Raw genomic sequence first — 8,873 nt, forward strand, 5'->3', positions numbered from 1 at the left:
CCCTCCCATGGGTTGGTCTGAAACCAACAGCTGAGGAGGGGCTCAAGTGTCCCAGCAACATCCGTGTCCAGGGTGATGTCAGAGCTGTACAGAAGCAGGGACTGTTCTTTCAGGCCTCATGATGATCACTATTCTAACCGGTGCAAAACACCATCATCCATTACCTCACAGACTTGCATTTGGGTCCAAGAAGTGAGCGAAGGCTTCACCCTAGGCAGCAGCTGTGAGCTCTAGGGAAACAAGATCGGTCTGTTTGTAATGACAGAATTAGAGCTGAAAACAACAACACTTCAGGCCCTACTGGAATGAATGCCAATTGTAGCAAAAGGTATGATTGTTGTCACAAGGCTTTTTGTGCTGGTTAGTCCCTCTCTTTATCCCCCACCACTTCCATTCTCCTCCCCTCCCCCCATTTCCTTTCTTCTGCAACACTGCCTGTGTTTCCTCTCTTGGAAAGCAGCCACTTTATAAAGTGGTTAGGAGACAGATCCCGCTCCTTTTCAGGTCAATGACAAAGCTCCCATTGACTTCAATGGGACGAGGATTGACCTTTAGAGCCAGAGTTTTGAAGCAGCCTTTGCATTTGTATGGGCAGGTTTTTTGACCGTACAGTTTTGGGGTACCCAAGACTCATATTGGCATGTACAGACAGCCTTGGCAAGCCGAAGTTGGGTAGGTAGACCTCTGACTCCCTGATCTAGATGCCAGTGGTGTATGAAAAGCCAAATTCTTGGAAGCCCCAAAGCTTGAGCACCTACCGATAAGCTCTGCCCCCAGCAATAAAAGATCCAGTTGTGGGTGCCCAGATTTATAAACTGCTTCAGAACACTTGGCTTTGAATTTTCAATTTGTGATTCAGTATCGTCTTTATCTATCTATCATCGATCTAGCTAACCTTTTTCCAGCCAAACTCTTTCAATCTAATCCTTCAATTTATTAGGAATGATTTTCAGCCTAGCTTTCTTTACCCTGAAAAGTTTTGATATTTCATGTGGTAAAACAAAGATGAAGGAACAACGTGAATTGCTGGGATTTTGTCTCAAACATTGGATACCAAATTGGGCCGTTGTCCACTCATGGTCTGCAGAATACTGGCTAGTTTATTGAGGAGAACTGTCTGGTATATTGGGAATGGCTCAACCTCTTTGCTTCTGGAGATGCCCAGGCACTCAATTACAAAGAAGACCTTGGAGGTCTGTAAAAGGAGCTGATAGAAAGGAGCAGGAGAAGCTAGCTTAGTGGCCTCCATTAGTAGATGCTGCCATATAAGAAGAGGAGAGTAAATGGGAACCACCTTAGGGATTAGAGCCACCAGTTACAAATAATATACTTTCCTAATCTCACTCTTTCAGGTAAGTGACTGGTGGAGTTACACACAAGCCTGCTGCGACACAGATGGGGAGGTCGTCTCCAGGAAACTCTCACTACTGAGATGTGAAACTTTTCTCCTCCTCTTCCCCATCTTTTGAAATCAGTCATGTAGCCTGCTTTTTGTAAAGCTCTGAGCTCTTCCCCAAAGCCCCAGTCCAAGTGGATTAATACTGCTGTGAGAGATGCAGACCTTCACTCTTTGGTTCAAACCCAGCCTAGGTCCCTACCTTCCTCTGGCTGTTCAGTGGGCTTGGTGAGATGACATCACAATTGAGATTATTTGGCCTCTTTCTTGGCTGTCTCAGCAGACCAGCTAAGGACTGACAAGGCCCAGAGACTGAACTGCCCTCTTACCCAAGAGATGGTCTCTGAAGGTCGGCGGGGAGGCACACTGGTGGGCAGGACAGGAGAAGCTTGCATTGTGATTGTCCATGCGGATCCTCCTCTGTAACCAGTTTGTATGGATGGGAACCAAGGACTGGAATGCCTGACAGGGTCTGTATTAGCCCTTTTGCTACTGGTCTGGTGAATCTAATTATAGAATAAACTACCAGTTTGGGGGATTGCCATCCCTGTTTCTTGCAGTCTGCCCTGAGGTGGCATTCTCAGTGTGGACCATCCCAGGCACCCGGTCACACAAACAGAATATCAGGGCTGGTCAAGTACAGTCAGCCTTCCTCCCAGGATTGCAATCAATATCTGCCCTCCTTCTCACCATTCCCTTTGAAGGTTCCATATCTTCTTAAAAGCAAGAAGTAGGAAAAAGTACCATGTGGGCTGGACCTGCAAGATAACAAGATATCATAGTCCAGCAAAGACGATGCATATGGGGATAGGGAGGATCCCAGGGTTAAGGAGAACCTAGGCTGTAAGCTGTAATGGTCCCGCAGGGAGGAGAATGACAGATTAACAAACTGCATGAGACTCAACAGAAAGTCAGGGTGAGAAAAGACTCTGGGGTTACAAACTGGGTAAGATTCCCCCCCCCCCCCGAACAGAATGCCCATGAAGGAGAGGACAGCAAAGAGGCCTTCCCCCGGGAAGGAGCAATCAAAACCCTGTCTGGTCAGCTCCACCCCATTGGGCAAAAGACCCATTTTAACATCAGAAAAGCACATGTGCAGTGCAGAGCCTGGGTGTCATCTGAGGGTGTCTGACCTGAAATCTCCTTCATTGGAAATCTTTAAGAGCAGGTTAGACAAACACCTGTCAGGGATGGTCTAGATAATACTTAGTCCTGCCATGAGTGCAGGGGACTGGACTAGATGACCTCTCGAGGTGCCTTCCAGTCCTATGATTCTATGGAAGACAATGAGCATGGGTAATATCTGTGCAAAGGAAGCATGCTGATTCAGCGAGACTGGTCGGCTAGGCATATCCTAGGGGTGCTGAAGACACAGGGAAAATAATCCAAATAGCATGGGGTGTGTCAGCCCAGAGGCAGAGGATTGCAGGAGGTCACCCAATGAAAGTTCCTGGCCAAGATGGAGGCAGCATGACCACCACGGGCTCTCCTCCATGGGTGCTAGTGCTGAGCGGGGGCTAAGGAGGGAGTCAGCCAATGGCAGCAGCATTCCTGCTATTATTATTTGTATTACAGTAGTGTTTAGAGTCGAGAATTGGGGCCGCTCTGTGCTAGGTGCTGTACATACATGGGGCGGGTCCTCTGCTGGCATAAATTGTCATTGCTCCTTGGGCGTCAAAGCAGCAATTACAACTTATACCAGTGCAGGATCTGCACCATAGTGCGCAAGAGATAATCCCTGCCCAAAGAGCTTACAATCTCAATACACAAGCCGGGGAGACAGGAAGTCCTATAGTGCCATCCTGAAGGAGAGGAGATGGGGGAGGAGGGGAGCACTGGCACTGGATCTGCAGAGAGACCCTGGTTACGAGGCACGAATCTTGACGGATCAATGATCGGGGAAGCTTTTGGGAGTCAAAAGTTACCAAGATTCTTGCCTTCTGGCCTGGCCTAGCTTTCTCTTCACACACTAGACCATGGCCTGGAGGGGTGCAATATTTACCTATCTCTGCTAAGCACTTCTCTGCTAGTGCTGCTTCTCCCTGTCCCATGAGACCACAGGCAATGCTCAACGCAGGAACATTAACACCTGTAGATTCCCCTCGATGGCTCCTAGTGCATAGGGGCCTCGCTAGTACAGTGCTAAGGATCATGGGAGAACTTAGAGCAGATACAGGAACCAGCTGAAGGATGAAAAGCAGAAGAAATAATAACCTAGCTCTTATATTGCTCTTTCATCAATAGGTCTCAAAGCACTTTACAATGGAGATAAGTATCATTGTCCCCTTTTCTTACAGATGGGGAAACTGAGGCATGAAGCAGTCAAGTGTCTGAGGTCACCCAGCAGGCCAGCAGCAGAGCTTCAAATAGGTCACCTGAGTCTGAATCCAGTGCTCTGCCCCCTAGACCACACCAGGGATAAGTTGCTAAAAGTTGAACAACAGGATCCCAAAGCACTTTAGAGTTTGTATATTTACAGCAGAGATCACTCACCATTGAAATACAGCCACCTCTGGGTGCAACATAGGAACAATTTTGTGCCAACAGCAGCATTACACAACAAGAGAGTGCCCCAGGACACGGTAGTTGCCTCCAGCAATTTAGTGTCTACTAGCATGCCTAGCCCCTGCTTGGGCGTTGGTTCAGTAATGGCTCAGGGTACGTCTACACTGCAGCTGGGAGTGAGCCTTCCAGCCCGAGAGACAGACTCGAGCTAGCCTGCTAATAATAGCAACTGTGCACGTTGTGGCTCTGATCCAGACCTGGTCTAGCCACCTGTGCTCAGACCCGGGGGGGTCAGGTGGGCTTGAGAATCCGAGCTGCTGCCTGTGCCACAACAGCCATGCAGCTACTTTTAGTACCCCAGCTCGAGTCCTGCTAGTAGGAACCTGTCTTCCCGGGGCTGGCGGCTTGCTCCCAGCTGCAGGGTCAGTAGACCCTCAGAGGGAAGGGTGTGCCGCTTTCTGAGTCACCAGTGATAACCCGTCTTGCAGTGTCCTTGGACTCCGCCTTCCACATACTCACCGGGCTCGACCCTGTTGGGCTTCCGAGAGGTGATAAACTCACAGCCCACCATAGTACGGCTACCAGGAAAAGCGTTACCGACGGCATGGCCCAGCAAGAGCCAAACTCAGAATCTGTCAAGACATCATTGGCAGGGGACCTCTGACGCCGCGTCATGTGGAGAGTGAAGCAAAACCAAACCAAACCCAAAAGAGGCTCCAAAGAAGAAAGCGAAAGTTCTACCCTCATGCTTCAGACAGTAAGCCAGTCGGTTGTACAGCACCTAGCACAATGGGGTGCTACAAGAATTAATGATAACTATTAGGGATTGGAATGAGACCTATGGCGGCTGGCTATCTTGTAGCTGTCTACTTTCTTGCACTTGCTTCAGAAGCATCTAGTGCTGGCCACTGTTGGAGACAGGATTCTGGATTAGATGGACCATGGGTCTGATCCAGTCTGGCAATGTCTGTTCCTAATTGGCTGAGATAGAGGAGGAAAGAGAGAGGGGGCACCACTATCTTTCCCCTCTTCCCAGGTCTGTCGTGGAGTGACACCTAATGGGGAGGAGCAAACTGTCTTGCAGAGAAGTTTTGTGAGCCTGGCACCCACTAGCAGACTGAGTTTAGATGAACTGAGACATGCTAAGATTTAAAATACAAACCAATACAGGACAAAAGCCAGACATACAAACCCCAGTCCTATGTTGGAACCCTCAATCATCAGGCTACAGTCACCAGCTCTAGTATCTCTCTGATACGGGATTTGTGGGGGGTACTTGGATCACTGAATAATTTACACTCTGCCTTGCTTGCACCAGATGCAGTTTTATTGGCTGCTCATGTTTCACTCTGATGGTTGGCACAAACGAGCCAAATTGCAGTGCCGTCATCTCAGCTTTATGAGGGTTCCTCTTCTGTCCTTCCACCCTGGGAAAGTGAAGACCTCAGTCCCTCTAAGGCACTAGATAGCTGGGTCGACTGCAGTTTACCCACACAAACCTCAGTGTATTTTGTTTTCCAGGTCCATGATTAACCTGCCCTAAGAGCTTCATTTTGCCAGCTGGATGATTTCACTCTTTAGCATGCCAGCTTTTCCCAACGATTTCCAGTGAATCACTCTTTTTTCAAATGCAGCCTGTTCCTCCTAATAGTGGGTGAACGGTCAGCAGGTGAAAGGTTGGTTGCTCTTCTTTGTATGTTAATCCTTCCCTCTGTATTTGCGTCTCTTCAGTCTCTGCTTGGCTCAGGGAAGATTCATATTTCCCCAACCTCTACCCCATTAAAGTACAAAGGAAACACATTCTCAGGTTTGTTCGAAGTCCCCTTCAAAAAGAAGCTGGGGTGTGCTGACCTCATAAAGAAAATGTTTTCCGTGACTTTGCTCTGTGTTTCATACAGGGCTCTGCACCTATAGCTAAACCTACAGCTCATGGTCCATGGAGCAGGCCTGACTTTCTGAGGACTGTGTGCATTTATGTGTATGTATGCAATTGTACCCATGGTCTGTGTGGGCAGTTATACCTGGTTTACCTGTTCAGCTGTAGTATTTGCAACTGAAAATCAGGCTAAATACCCCCTCCTGCACATAAATACAGACATGTAAATGTATGGCAGATATACATTTGAAGGGTTAAACAAATTCACTTCAGTTGGGTCTGTGCCCTTCTTGAGTTCACTTTTTGCAGATGTTCTAGAGCAGGGGTAGGCAACCTATGGCAAGCGTGTCGAAGGCAGCACACAAGCTGATTTTCAGTGGCACTCACACTGCCCAGGTCCTGGCCACCGGTCCGGGGGGCTCTGCATTTTAATTTAATTTTAAATGAAGCTTCTTATACATTTTAAAAACCTTATTTACTTTACATACAACAATAGTTTCGTTATATATTATAGACTTATAGAAAGAGACCTTCTAAAAATGTTAAAATGTATTACTGGCACGCGAAACTTTACATTAGAGTGAATAAATGAAGACTCGGCACAGCACTTCTGAAAGGTTGCCGACCCCTGTTCTATCAAACAAGTTTACTCGTTGGAATATTCTCCCAAACAGCAAATTTAAAGCAAATAGTGCAGACTATTTGTGGAAAACTCATTCTGAATCACGAGTATTTGCACCAGAAATCTGATTCTAACAGTTCTCCTCATCCTTTCAAGCACCATGTGACCTATGTGTACAATCAAAACAGCTTGGATGTTGAATATTGCACACTTTTCTAATGAACTGTTCATGAACCAGCTATGGACCAAGAGTTAGTTGCAGAAATTACCTGGCAAGTCATTTCAAATCTCAAAAAAATTGGAGAAAACTGCAATCTGTTTGTGGCCAATGCACCACCAGCAAAAGAGGTGACATTCACTGACTCATTATTAATTATTCACTCAGCTGTGTTAAGGAACAATCCTGAACTAATAAGGAGTGGACAAGATGATCCAATAGATATTTGCTCCAGCTTCTCTGATTCTATTATAATACCATGATTGGGGTTTTTTGTACATATTTTGCTGACATTTAGGAAGTAAAATAGGGTCCTTAAGGCTGATTGGAATATTAATGTGTATGGCAGCTCCTTCTGCAACTGCTGATCAGTGAGGGGGCCTGACCACTCTATTTACAGTTCAAGTGCTGCTATTTCAGGCCCTATATGTGTGCTGAAGTTCAGAGCTATTCCTAGACAGATCAATAATTCACAACCACTAAAGTTCAGTGCCTTTCTCCCGTCCCCACGGCCCTGTAACAAATGATGTTGTCATTTTCCTGGACTTTGAAAGCCATGGAGGGGCTGGGGTGAGTTTGGTTATCTCCCAAAGCCATTCAGTGGCTGAAGGGGGACTCCTGGCAAATTGCATTTCATGTAATCAGTTATGTGATTGAATCCATAGGGCACCCCCTTGTGGCAAAGGAAGCAAACCAGAATAAACAGATAATGAGATGCACATATTCTGATTGTGGGGGTTGGAAGTGTCTAAGAGCCCTAACAATTATGCTTAGACTAGCGGAAGCTTTTGTGTCTTGGTTTGGCAGCAAAAAGAAAAAGACCAGTAATTTCACTGAGCTTTTTAAAATTCTTCTTTAGTCATCTCTTATGTATCACAGAAATACCTCTGCTCACACTGACTTGCGTACAGGTGCGCGCACACACACACACACACACACAGAGTTGCAACAACTTGTGCATGCCACTGAGATAGCCCAATTCCTGTATCCCTCTCCTACACTTCTCTGTAGGGGATACCTGTATCTCCCCATGCATCTGCGTGGGAGATGCGCTGTTCTTATCTGTGTGCTTGAAAGAGCTGGTCAGGAAATTGACATTTTTTCCCATGAAAAATTTAGACAAAAACCATTGTTTTCATTGTATTTGGGAGGGTTTTTGGTCAAAAATATAAAAACATGGAATTTGGGGGGTTGTTTGTTTTGGGGGGTTTTTTATGTTTGTTTGTTTTGCTACCAGCAGAAAAATTTCAAAAAGCTCTAGTGCTTGTGCATATGGGCCTTGAGGGGACTACTCAAATGCATGGTGAAGTTTTGTCTGGCTAGATTAGGTCCATAACTGAGTCCTCGCTTCCCAGATTTCTGCAGGAGCCTGTTTTTCATGCTCCAGAACAAGATATACCCTCTCCCTGAATATTCCTGAGTGGTAAACATGCCCCTCTTTGCATGCTACAACAGATGGTCACCTATATCTGCAAGCCTTAGCACTTGAGTTGCACATGAAAGATGCGCTTATATTTTCATGTCTTTGCATCAGTGATGCACCTGTCTTTTCCATGTTCCTCTGGGGGCGCTGTATCTGTCCGTGCATGCTCCTAAGCAAGTGATGCACCTCCCCTTGCATATCCTTACTATACATGGGACAGCCTTTTTGTAGGGGGTTTGATGTATCACACATCAGGGGTTCACATTTGGTTAGATGTATAAATATTATCCACTCTGCTTCCAGGCGCCTCTCTGGGGCTACAGCTCATTTTGAACAGTTTTGGGGAGAAGGAATGGAGGGGGGGTAACTTCACTGCAACGTTGTTGTTTGTTCTGAGTTCCGTGCAAACAATAAAACATCTGTTCTTGAGTCCAGCAGCTGGCCCAAAGTGAAATGACGTTAGCATTAATTATCCTCTGGGATGTGGGGGACCGGGCGATGGTGCAGAGTTCCTTAACAAAAAAATAGCAAACCAAAACAACAACTTGTATGTCTGTATTAAATATCCCAGCCTACGCTCAAATAACATGCCTGCTCAGGGGTGAACCAAGAAACGTTGGATCTTGAAATGTAGGGGGAGACTCTAGCCTTATTTTAAACACATAAAATGAGCTTGAGCCGTCTCTCAGTCTTATGCCAGCACATCACCACAGGGTTCAGTGGGGATATATCAGTGGCATGGATTGGAGACTCAGGCTATATAGTTATGATGAGAAGCTTGCACAGTCTATATAGGCATTATGACTGTTCAAAGTATTACAGGAGTGGGGAGTT

General features: G+C 46.4%; 1 long non-coding RNA gene across 1 annotated transcript; it reads left to right on the forward strand.

The window, feature by feature from the left end:
• The first annotated feature begins 224 nt into the window (after nt 1-224).
• Nucleotides 225-5,697, forward strand: LOC135973072 (uncharacterized). The gene is made up of 2 exons (XR_010589778.1): nt 225-328; nt 3,694-5,697. It is a non-coding gene; the product is annotated as an uncharacterized LOC135973072 (long non-coding RNA).
• The last annotated feature ends 3,176 nt before the right edge of the window (nt 5,698-8,873 follow it).

The sequence above is a fragment of the Chrysemys picta genome, chromosome 8 (genome assembly GCF_011386835.1).
Source record: "Chrysemys picta bellii isolate R12L10 chromosome 8, ASM1138683v2, whole genome shotgun sequence".
Taxonomy (NCBI): Eukaryota; Metazoa; Chordata; order Testudines; family Emydidae; genus Chrysemys; species Chrysemys picta.